Source organism: Gadus chalcogrammus, unplaced genomic scaffold (genome assembly GCF_026213295.1).
Source record: "Gadus chalcogrammus isolate NIFS_2021 unplaced genomic scaffold, NIFS_Gcha_1.0 GACHA081, whole genome shotgun sequence".
Classification (NCBI taxonomy): Eukaryota; Metazoa; Chordata; class Actinopteri; order Gadiformes; family Gadidae; genus Gadus; species Gadus chalcogrammus.
In genome coordinates this window covers 99556-112898 of record NW_026613516.1, presented here as the reverse complement: position 1 = coordinate 112898, position 13343 = coordinate 99556, and positions in this window count along the sequence as shown.

Here is a 13343-nt window from a genome sequence, read left to right as displayed (position 1 = left end):
TAAACATCCCGCTTTGAACGGTGAACTCTTTACGCCTAGCAGCTATAAAAAGCTATAAAAAATACAAAATGACTCTATTAATGCAGGCTATGTGGAAAATGCGCCGACTTTGGCTCAGCCTGGCCCCGCCTCTTCCGCTACGTAGCTAAGATGGCTGCCGTTGAGTACGGGGAGGGTCCTTCGATCCCAGGCCCCCAGGTTAGGCGCATACTTCCGCAATCCACCAGTGTTCAGAGGCCAAGCCTGGTATTGCAGCTGTTTAAGCTGGCTGTGGACGGCGGTCCGTCATTTCCACTCCAATACAAGTGGGGAACAGGATTGTGTCTCCGCAAAAAATGTCTGGATATCAATCAAAGGCTCATAATTACCTTCATGCCATGTCCTAAAAAAATATAAGTTTTTTCTTTTCAAAACGCCACCTCAAGCGTTTTATTAGCCGTTATCTCGCTGGGGAAGAGGGGTGTGCAGCTGAAAGGAGTCGTAGTGAAACAAATGGCATTCGAGAGGGCCTAGTTCAGTGCTCCGCTAACGTGTCAGATTTTTGGACTGGTTCATCTGCTGCTCAATAACTCTCACGGTCCTCTGCTTGCGATCATTGTGATTCATCATGTATTGATCCATTTATTCAAAAGATCCAAAGACAAAGAAGCGGTGCATTACGGTATCAGTTCTATATTTCTGCATCCGGTACGTCACGGACTAGGCCACGTGTCTTGGCCCCATAACGTGGAAGCAAATCGCTCCTGTTTGTATAGGAATGAATCGGCGGCCATTTTCCAGTCCGTGGTCCATCCTTTATTATGTCCATGTTCGATCCACACTTCACGATTAGCCCATTTTGAGTACGGCATCCGGGTCCTTGAAGTATACTTCTTTTCGCCGGATCTGAATTGGAACGTACTCCGTACTCAAATTTTGGCTAGTAAGTACGGACAGTACGGGTATTGGAACACGGCATGGACTGTAAATAATTCTTATGAAGGTCTGTTAAAATAACCACTTTCTCCATGCTTTTATTTTGATAGTGTATTTTGCCGTCATGGGTCTTTTATTTGGACGCAGGAAGTTTGAATCTACCGTAGGTAACTTGACTTGAAGGAGATCGCACGGAAAGGTTATTACGTGTAATTACGGAAGGAATTCAGGCTACACACGCATAACAATTTGTAGTAATTAATAAGTGCCTAGCTAGAATGGGAACAAGGTATTGTGTGTTTAATTTGTTTAAGACTTTATATCACTTAAAATATGTTTAAATGTGTTGTTGCTGTACAGCCGTGCAAATGTTATCTTCATGGCGATAGTTATATGTGTAAGAGCTAATTAATGTTATTTATCTGTCCTGTAGCTCTTACGGTGTTTATGAAGAAAGGAATATTTATGCTCAAAACCATGCTGACGGCTGAACGTAAATAAAGACTTCTGAAACATCTGTAAGCTTCGCCATTGTCCGGCTGGGGTTCGCTACAGTAAGAGCTTGACCCACATCGATTCGACGATTTTTTGCCGCCATGACGGGTCACGACGGAGGGTCTTCACTGCATGCCTGCTGCTGTTGCTGCTACATCGCCCCATGCTGTTCACATGGAGTCATCGAGCAGCACATGTTCCTGCATGTCAACGCATGATCCACTAAGGCAATCCGGGCAGCGGTCTCGTGGATTCGGTGCATTGGTCAAGTAGAGTCGCATTCATTGACGCAGAACTGAGCATTACCCAATGTCATATGGTCTACGGTACTTCCAATGAGGTGAGCAACACATTAACAGCTTCTTGGACTGAACCAGAGAACATTTAATGCTCACCTGCTCATCTGCAACGAAGGAACTGTTGATACGTTTATACAGACGGACACATTCCCGTGGACTCTTTATAATTAAGGACATTTAAAAAAAAAAAAAAAAAGGGAAATTTAACTGCATTTCATGCTATCTGAAAATTGTGCTTATCATGTTATTTACCTGAACATTTACAGTTATTTGAGTGTCTGCACATTAATGTAACTGCTAGTTATTTTTGTACTGGGGTTCTGATATTCTATGTTTATACTGCTTGAGAGTTCGATCGTATCTGCTTAGGGGTTTTCATCTGGCTTAATAATTCTGAGTTTGGAGTTGATAATGTCAAAGTCAGGTTATGTTAGTGACACAGAGGAGCAAATGGCTGGTTCTCAGCATGAAGTTCAAGATTTGCAGAGGGAGCTCCACTCAGTGGCAGACTCATCATGCCTGAAGGAAACGACTGAAGTGGTGCAAGAAGGTCAGAGTCATCTCCAAGGTAAACTGGATGACCCACCTGAAGGTCCAAGACGCTCCGAACGTGAACGGAACCCTACAGAGAAGATGCGTGCACTACAAGCGGAGGAGGCCAAGAAAATGGAGAAAGGGCTGCTCTCCATGTACGAGCAATGGAAACTCAAATACGCAAAGCAAGAGATTGAAGTCCTACATGCCAGATGATGACCTCTGGCCTCTCGTGGAAGAACTTAGGAAAAGTAAGGAAGACATAATGAACATATATTCTGAAATGCGAGATCTTGCCACACCTTCCACTGATGTCAGACGACGAGACGATACTTGTGAATCAGTCACCACAGAAATCATTATCATTGCCCACAACAGAGCAATAGATGATTAAGTTGAGTTCAACGAGAAGCAAGAAAGACATCGCCTTCATGAACTCCTCCACCGTGACTATGCAAAGTCTGTCTATGGATCCGCCGCGTCCTTGACAAGTCACAGCAAGTCTGACCATCACTCCATGACTTCGTCTATGGCGACCAAGCGTGCGGATGCAGCAGCAGAACTAGCAGTGAAGGAAACCAATTATGAGATGATGATAGCCGAAGAGAGACAAAGGGAAGTGATTCGAGAGTTAGAGGAACAACAGAGGATAGCTCTAGAGGCACAAAGGTATGAGTTGGAGCGATTGCAGGCAGAGAAGGAAGTGCGAGCAGCTAAGGCCAAGCTGAATGTGTATAATAAGGAGACAGAACATAAAGCTGCTGACTGCATCAACATTGAAAAGGATAAGGACGCAACGAACGTGCCTGTAACTGCCGTCTCGCCATCCCATGTTGCAACACCCTCTCATAAAGACATTTCCTCACTGGCTCAGGTCTTTCAAGACAGCATAGCCTTGAATAGGCTCCCTGTTCCAGAGCCATTCGTCTTCAATGGTGATCCAATACGATTCACTGAATGGAAAGCATCGTTTTCCTCGCTCATTGACCAAAGAGCTATCACTCCAGCTGAAAAACTCTATTATCTGAAGAAGTATGTTGCCGGCCCAGCACGCCAGGTGCTAGATGGCACCTTTTTCAGAAACGATGATGAAGCCTACCAGGATGCCTGGAACAAGCTCACTCGTCGCTTCGGCCAGCCCTTTGCCATTCAGAGAGCATTCAGAGAGAAGCTTACCAATTGGCCTAGGATACAACCTAAAGATGCCGAGGGACTCAGAAACTTCTCAGATTTTCTAAATGCCTGTCAAGATGCCATGCCTCATGTCAAGGGTCTCGACATATTAAACGACTGCGAGGAAAACCAGAAGCTTGTCTATAAACTACCAGACTGGGCAGCTTCACGCTGGAACCGACAAGCCACACGAAGCCTGAACGATAGGCAAGAATTCCCAAGTTTCAAGGACTTTGCAATATTTGTGTCAACTGAAGCTGAGATTGCCTGCAATCCAATTACGTCGCTTTATGCCCTTCGCTCATCAGACTCTAACGCTGAAAAGAGAAATCTCAGAGACACAAAGACAAACAAGGCCAGTGTTTACACCACTGAAGCAGCTACGGACATCATCAACCAAGTGTCAGACCAGAGAAAAACTCCATGTATTCTCTGTCAAGATAATAGACACCAGCTGCATGCGTGTCCCAAGTTTACAGAGATGTTGTTGGTAGAGCGACGGAACTATGTAATAGAGAAGAAACTCTGCTACGGATGCCTAAAATTCGGCCACAGCGCAAAAAGCTGTCGTCATCGCCACTTCTGCGACAACTGTAAAGGAAAACATCCGACGGTCCTCCACGATTACAACTATGGGAAGGAGAAGTCTTCATCAGAAGCAGCGACAAATCAAAGAGCTGCTGCAACGTCGCTCAGTGTTGCAGGCGAAGGCTCATCCTACACATCGATGGTGATGCCAGTGTGGGTGTCATCCAAAAACAACCCAACTGCTGAGAGACTTGTCTATGCTCTACTTGACACTCAAAGCGACACAACATTCATCGACAAAGAAGTGAGTGACAGTCTAAATGCTGACAAGTATCCAGTGAAGTTGAAGCTGACGACCATGAGTGGAATGAACACGGTTCTCTCAAGTGAGAGTGTTTTCGGCCTCTGTGTAAGGGGATACAGTTCTGCAATTCAGTTTGATCTCCCAGTTGCCTACTCAAAGGACTGCATACCTGTAAACCGTGCTCATATTCCCACTTGAGACGGCTAAGCAATGGAGTCACCTCAGAGAAATAGCAGAAGAAATCCAACCTCTGAAGGACTGGGAAATAGGGCTCCTGATAGGCTATAACTGCTCTAGAGCCATGGCACCAAGGCAGGTTATTCTAGGAGGAGATGAGGAACCTTATGCTGTACGGACAGACTTAGGATGGAGTATTGTGGGGCGCTCATCGCAAAGCTATGATTCGCCAAGCTCAAGTCGCCTGTGCCACAAAATCTCCATTAAAGTACTGCCTCCGGTAACTCCGGCCGACGCTATTCGCATTCTGGAATCTGACTTCAAGGATGATAGTGAAGACAGCAAAACAGTGTCACAAGATGACATCACCTTCCACAACAAGCTAAATGAGGGAATACAGAAAAACAAACATGGCCATTACCAAATGCCTCTACCCTTCAAAAACAGACCCAGTATGCCTGACAACAAAAACTCAGTCATGATACGCCTCAACCACCTCAAAAGAAAACTGCAGCGGGATGAAAGGTATAAGGAGCAGTATGTCAAGTTCATGGAGGAGATCATCGAAAGGGGAGATGCAGAGCAGATCGAAGACGGTGGGAGTGAAGGTGAGAGATGGTACATTCCCCATCATGGTGTTCGGCATGCAAAGAAGCCCGATAAGCTTCGTGTAGTGTTCGATTGCTCTGCCAGACACAAAGGAACCAGCTTGAACGACCATCTCCTCTCAGGGCCTGACTTGCTGAACAACTTGAGCGGTGTTCTCATCCGCTTCCGACGTTACCCTGTTGCTTTGATGTGTGACATTGAAAAAATGTTCCATCAATTCCATGTGGATGAGGCTGATCGCAACTACCTGCGCTTTCTTTGGTGGAAGCAAGGAGACTTGAACTCACCGCCCAGTGAGTTCCGTATGAAGGTGCATCTGTTCGGTGCAGCCTCCTCCCCTGGATGTGCAAACTTCGGGATGAAGCATCTAGCTAAGGAGAATGGCGACCTCTACCCTAAAGGCTCACAGTTTATCATGAGGGATTTCTATGTTGATGATGGCCTCACCAGTGCTGGCAGCACCGAAGAAGCTGTTCAGCTTGCCAGAGAAGCTTGTGAACTCTGTGCCATGGGTGGACTCCGACTACACAAATTTGTGTCAAATGAGAGAAAAGTCCTAGAAAGTATACCGCCCTCTGAAAGAGCAATCAATGTGACGAATATGGACCTCACATTTGATGAACTGCCGCTTGAGAGAGCCCTGGGGATTCAATGGGATGTGGAGTCCGACCATTTTCGTCTCAGTGTCAGCCTCAAGGATCAGCCGGCAACACGTCGCGGCATTCTTTCTACAGTTGCCTCCTTGTATGATCCTCTCGGGTTCGTGGCGCCAGTTCTGCTCAAAGCGAAGATCATTCTTCAGGAGATGTGTAGGCGAGGCACAGGCTGGGACGATCCTCTCCCTGACGAGCTCCGTCCAAAATGGGAAAAATGGAGAGATGATCTAGCTCAGTTGGATAATGTCACTATACCCCGCACTTACTCACCAGCTGGATTTGGGAAGGTTTTGAAGACAAAGCTGCATCATTATTTTCAGATGCTAGTTTGAAGGGTTATGGTCAGTGTTCATACTTGAGACTACAAAATGAGGAGGGAGACGTTCACTGTGCCTTAGTTGTAGGAAAATCACGCGTCTCGCCATCAAAAGTTACAACTGTTCCAAGATTGGAACTGACGGCTGCAGTTGTCTCTGTGAAGATGAGCAACATGCTCAAGGAGGAATTTGGATCAGCTGACACTGAGGAGGTCTTCTGGACCGACTCTAAGGTGGTCTTGGGATACATAACAAACGAAGCACGACGATTCCACACCTTTGTGGCTAACCGTGTTCAGAAGATTCACCTCAGCTCAGCCCCTCAACAATGGAGATATGTTCCAACCAATGAGAATCCTGCTGACCATGCTTCCAGGAGCTTGACTCCCAGCAAGCTTTTGTCATCCACCTGGTTCACTGGACCCAAGTTCTTGTGGCACAAGGAAATGAAGCCGCCAGCAGATGAAATTCCAGAGTTAATAATTGGAGACCCAGAGGTCAGAAGTGCTTTGGTACTTAACACAAGAACTACAGAGCAAGCAAGCCTTGTTGTTCGTTTATCTAAGTTCTCATCTTGGTCACTGGCTATTCGAGCTGTTGCACGCCTTTTAAGGCGCATCAGAAAGAACAGATCAAACAACCTCACCACTGTAACAGAACGAGAAGATGCAGAAGATTGCATAATCAAAGACCTGCAGAATAACGTGTACCAAGAAGAGTTGAAACTGCTGAGCAAAGGGGTCCCCCTACCCTCTCACAATTCACTACACTCTCTTGATGCCTTCCTTGATAAAGATGGTGTCTTCAGGGTGGGAGGAAGGCTGTGCAACTCCTCTCTTCCCAACTCCATCAAGCACCCTGCAATCATTCCCAAAGATCATCACATTACAAAAATGATCATTGCTCATCACCATGAAAGAATCGAACATCAAGGTAAAGGCCTCACCCTCAATGAGATCAGGTCCCACGGCTACTGGATTCCAGGAATCAACAGGGCAGTAGCATCCCACATTCGTCAATGCGTCACCTGTAGACGGCACCGGAAACCAACAGAAGAGCAAAGGATGGCTGATCTACCCCCCGAACGCGTGGAACCATCACCCCCCTTCACCTTCTGTGAAATGGACTGCTTTGGTCCATTCCTCAAGGAAGCAAGGAAGAAAGGAAGAAAGGAGAACAAGAGGTATGGTCTACTCTTCACTTGCTTTAGCTCCCGTGCCATTCATATTGAGATGCTTGATGGCATGTCCACAGACGCCCTCATCAATGGCCTCCGATGCTTCATTGCTATGCGTGGTGCTGTTCGTCAGATCAAGTCTGATCAAGGAAGCAACTTCGTTGGAGCCAAAAACGAACTTAAGGAAGCTCTAAAGGAAGTTGATGCAGACCGGCTGGCTGTATTCCTTGCTGAAAAACAATGTGACTTTTGCATGAATGCACCTTATTCAAGCCATGTCGGAGGTGTTTGGGAGAGACAGATTAGGACGGTGAGAAGCGTTCTAAGGTCCACGCTTGCTCTTTCCTCTGGAAGGCTAAATGATGCTTCACTGCGGGCTTTTCTCTATGAAGCTATGGCAATCGTCAACAGTCGACCACTGACTGTTGACAACCTCAGTGATCCTCATAGTCTTGAGCCACTCACACCTAATCATCTTCTGACTATGAAAACTGTCAGGGCCTTACCACCTCCAGGCGAGTTCGTCAGAGAGGACATGTATGGCAAGAAAAGGTGGTGACATGTTCAATACCTGGCAGAACAGTTTTGGAGTCGATGGCGAAAGGAATACCTGGCCAACATCTCTCTCAGACAACGTTGGCATGCACCGAAGAGAAATCTTCAAGTTGGAGATATCGTAATGATGAAAGGAGAGGATGCACACAGGAACGAGTGGAGATGAGGTAGAGTTTTAGAAACTACTATTGACAAAGACGGACTAGTAAGGAGAGTTAAGATCTGCCTCGGTGACAGGAATCTTGGCAAGAAAGGAGAGCGTCTCCATAAGATGTCTGAAGTCGAGCGCCCTGTCCATAGTCCATAGTCCAAGGCTAGTCCTGCTATTGGAGACTAATTAAACTTGTTCTCTCTTTACATAATTTGTTTTTTTTGCACTTTCATGAGGAAGGTCATTTTTTTGTTAGAAATCATTCGTGTTTACTGTTAACTGTATACTGTTCCATTATAGACTCATGATTGGTGGGAGTGTAAATAATTCTTATGAAGGTCTGTTAAAATAACCACTTTCTCCATGCTTTTATTTTGATAGTGTATTTTGCCGTCATGGGTCTTTTATTTGGACGCAGGAAGTTTGAATCTACCGTAGGTAACTTGACTTGAAGGAGATCGCACGGAAAGGTTATTACGTGTAATTACGGAAGGAATTCAGGCTACACACGCATAACAATTTGTAGTAATTAATAAGTGCCTAGCTGGAATGGGAACAAGGTATTGTGTGTTTAATTTGTTTAAATGTGTTGTTGCTGTACAGCCGTGCAAATGTTATCTTCATGGCGATATAAGGTCTATGTGTAAGAGCTAATTAATGTTATTTATCTGTCCTGTAGCTCTTACGGTGTTTATGAAGAAAGATGTGAAGAAAGGAATATTTATGCTCAAAACAAGGCTGACGGCTGAACGTAAATAAAGACTTCTGAAACATCTGTAAGCTTCACCATTGTCCGGCTGGGGTTCGCTACATGGACATATTATAGAATGGACACCGGATTACAAAATGGCGCCCATTCATTCCTATGTAAACTGCTCAATGGCTCAGGGCAACATCAAGGATAGATATGCTTCTGCATCATGGGAGCCTAGCCACGCCCTAGTTCATGACGTATCGGATGCAGAAATGTTCTTGTTTTTTAGCATTGTTAGCATTGTAGCATCATAAGCGAGAGGTCTGGGGTGTTCCACGAACGGAGGTTTAACAAACACTGAGTTAACGCTGAACTCTAGGTTGATTGACCCTGTGCCGACCAACCCAGAGTTTTCGGTTCCACAGCAGCGGTTATGCATTAGTTCAATCAACTCGGGGTTGGTTAACACAGGGTTGTGCGCGTCCACGCCAAACCTAAAAAGACGTGATGTATGGCCGATCATGGAAACCCTGATCGATATGGCGAAACGGGCCGCTTATTTCAATGAAATGGAACTCCAGGTTCTCCTGGAGAGCTATGACGAGGAGAAGGACATTATCACAAGAAAAGGGAACGCTAAAGCCTCTGCAACCCGGAGAACCAAAACCTGGCAGCAGATCGCTGACAACGTAAATGCGTTAGTTACACGTCAAAAGCATGATCCTTAATATTTGAACCATGAATATATAAATATCCCAGTTAAGCATTCTTAAAGATCCTACCACATAACCCCTTTCTTCTAAAAAAATATGTACTCCGATTGCTTCCAAGCGGTCAGCGGATCAAGTATAAAAACGAAGTATAAAAAACATACAAACGAGTAAGCTTTTCCCACCATCGTATTGGTATAAATTTAAATAAGCCATTTTTTAAAGCCAATCGTGAAAAGGCCGACAGGCGGCAGACTGGATCTGGCCCTCAAATTGTCTTGACCCCGGTGGAGGAGCTGTTAATAAACATAAATTCAGGGCGCCCTGGCATGGAGGGAGTACCTGGACCTCCTCAGAGAGTCAGGGGTCATACCCCACTGGTTGAATGTAGGTTTTTGTGTTTTCTTGTATTTCAGATCTTTTTTGCCTTCGAAGTAACACATGCAAACCGTGTGCTTGCCACAGCGCATGCTATTCCAAATGTTAATTTTTTTGGTAACTGGGTAGAAAACCTAAAAGTGACAATTCATCAACTTCACAGATCAAGATGGATTAGTGCTTGTAATGAAGCCGCCGGCTACGATCGAACATTCTCCAGTGGATGCAAGTCCGTTAGGACTATTTTATACTTTATGTTGTAGGCCTAAATGCTTCTCGGCATAGTACTCCAACAATATTGCTCTTTGTATGATAGGAGGCTGATACAAATCTTGGATGGGTCATCTGAAACGACTGAGATGTGCTCAGCATCTCCAACATTATAGCCTAGATAAAACTACCATTTGCAAAAAACGGAGGGCTACGCAAATAGTCTGGAGTGAACTGAGGCCAGGTCCTCGATTGGTAGTGTTGGCTATGTAAGGCTATTTAAATATATTAAAGATTTGCGCGAGAATCTATGTCTCTCCACTCCAGCAAAAAGTCATCCGATATGCCAAGATGTCGAGCCGTGGTCTTATCAATCGCTCCCGGTGGATTGCACTATAATTTGCGCTCCGATATCAGCAGTTCTCTCATCAAAAGGGCATACCATTGTGAACACATGAAATCTGCGGTGAACGCCGGTTTAAATACCCAAAACCGGGTTATGTTAACCTGCGCAAAACCTGCTCCGACCAGGTTAGATTCAGAGCATATGTTTCTATAGCAACTAACATACCGTGATCCTTTTGGAACGGAAAACCTAGGGTTACCGCAAACCCTGGGTTAACTTACCCGGGGCCTGTACCACGAAGCTCGCTTAGAGGGTTAGCGAGGTATGTTGAGCTCAAAGCCTGGGTTAGTTGTTCCAGAGAATGTCTAATATGAGAGTATACAGAGTTTTAGTGAGCTAATGTAAAAATGCGCGAATGTTTTACATATGTATGTAACTTACAGAGTGTTGTCTTTTAATCCTCACTAGTGCCGATGATAAAGCTTTTGTTTTAGTAACGATTATGAGCCATTTCTTTCTCCTGAAATAGAAACCTGGATTAGAATCATAATTTTAAGACTGCATCAACTAAGTTTACATCAGTAAACAATTTCCTAGAGAGCAGTGTTCTGTTGTACACCTCCTTATGCCTCTTCCTTTCTTGATCTCTACAGTTGGACATTGATGCTGTGACAACGGACAAGTCTTCTTCCTCTGTCCTTTTTCCCTGCCTCTGTTCTGTATGTTCAGTGTTGTTGAATCATTTATCTTTTTTTTATTATTTACTATTAGTTACTGTTCTTATTGTGTTCTTGTTATTGTGATGTTTGAATAAACTTGCCTGTTGCAATGTTGGTATAATGTTTGTATAATTACTGTTATACAACTGTTACTGTTTCAATGTGACCCAGACCATATTTCTCATTTAACAAACATGCGTAGCATATAATGTGTTGCCGGGCAGAGCAATTATATTCAATGGCTTAAAACAAACCCATCTGTAAAGATCAGTGAATGCATAGCAATCAATGACCAGTGGTGTAGATGGTTTTCGCTCTGTGCAAGCCTAAGTAAGTCCTACAAAAAAAGAGTAATAGCAGTAATAGCAGATGTTGAAGTTGCTAAATCGTTAACAAACAATTTGTATGGAACAATCGGTTAAGGTAAGTTAAGTGCTTGAGTCTCGACACTCTTCAGATGCCGTCAAGAGGGGTCTCTGGTCGTAATCAGTCGCAAGTCACCACGTCCCAGTGGTGGAGGTATCATATAATATGATACCTCCACCACTGGGACGTGGCAACAATTCTCCAAATCCATATGGGGAGGGGGGGGGGGGGATGCTTGTGGACAGTAGGGGTGTATACTCGACATAAATAGGAAGCAAACTCAGGAGAAGTAATGACATCTCACAAATATTTATTTAATCAATTGTTTCAAATAACCCTGCCTCGTTAAATCAATGAGCTTGGTGTTTTGCTTTCCAAAATAGGTTATAGTAGAAGTCTAAACTGCAGAAAATAAAAACATCCAAGCTGCCTTTTAAGGATACCTTGGAATATCTGCCTTTTCTCTAACCATCGGACCCTAGTTTACGACAAAAACAACACAATGGACGGCAGCTTCTTTGCCGCGTGGTTTTTAGAGCCATGTAAGGATTAGAGGGGGCGGTCGATAGCAACTAGGGCTGTCACTTTTTCCAAAAATGAAATTCGAACGAATTTCGAATGTTATAAAAAAAAAAAAAAAAGTATAGCTACTGAATTCATAACAGCACAGGATAAAAACACATCTTTGATAACACATTTGTAAACACAACAAGAGGAAGCTCCGACACACAAGTGCAGCTGTCTTTTACGCATTAACAATAACTGCTCGGAGCGCGATATGCGGAGCGCATGTCGTCCATGGCACACACAGCCTATATAAATGAACAATCTGTGAGGCCGACCTCCAACACGGCATGCTGCTCTTTTTATTCCTTACGGAAAGAAAATTACAAGTAGTCTCGCAGCTCTCCGTTACCGCTGCAGCTGCTTCTGTCAGCCGTGCTGTATTAGTCCCCAAACAGGCTGCCCATCGCGCCCAGCGCAGCAGCGGACTTTTCTCCCTGTCGTGTGCGATCAGTGTCGGTCTCCGTTTCAATTAGCTTGTGTGAGAGGCTTTCAGTCACGAGATGTTTCTGTGCAGGGGAAAGGTGGACTAACCGGGAGAAGCGGGGATCCAGGAGGGCCGCTTTATTGAGGAAAAGCCACTCGCCGCTCTCTTCTTTATAGCGCATTTTTACAGTTCGAATGGAGAATTACACTTCGAATTCGAACTTTTCACCCCACCTTCGAACGAATATTCGAACTTCGAATAAAAAGTGACAGCCCTAATAGCAACCACCATAGCAACCATAATGGTCAAGTGACTGGATGCAGCCCCGTTGAAAGAAATTGAATACCACCCTACACACTCAGGATATTAATGATATTTAAATTATTATGACCATGAAGTCTTTATTTGCATGGGTTTACATTTCGTTCTGTGTAGCATGGAAAAATCAGAGAAACACTCCCATTCAGAATGCATTGGTTTACATTTCGTTCTTTGGAGCACGGTTATTTTTATATATTTATTTATTTTCAGTTTTTGAGGAGGTGCTTCAAAGATGCAAATGTTTCAGCAATAATCCAAAATCCAATGGCAAAACCCGTTGGCTTTTTGACGAGGGAATCCAGGGCGACGCTCACTTCCGGGTTGGCCAACATACGTCATCTCTCCACCACTCTACCTTAAAAACTAGAGCTGTCAGTTAAACGCGTTATTAACGGCGTTAACGCAAACCAATTTTAACGGTGTTAAAAAAATTATCGCGCGATTAACGCAATTGTTTTATTTAAAAAAAAAAATGAATTTTATTTTTTTTGGCTCAAAACATAGAAGCAGTAGCCTGACTGCTATGTTCAAATGACATTTGTTCAAAGCAGTCGTTTAATTGCACTATAGGCTCTTTTGTATCGTCCTGTTTTGATCAGTATATGCCAATGTTGTTATCAATAAAAAATCATTTGCACAAGGCAAGCCGATGCACTTCACCATGCTGATAAGATAATTAAAATGAGAAGAATTCTGGGACAAAAAAATCAAGGGATAT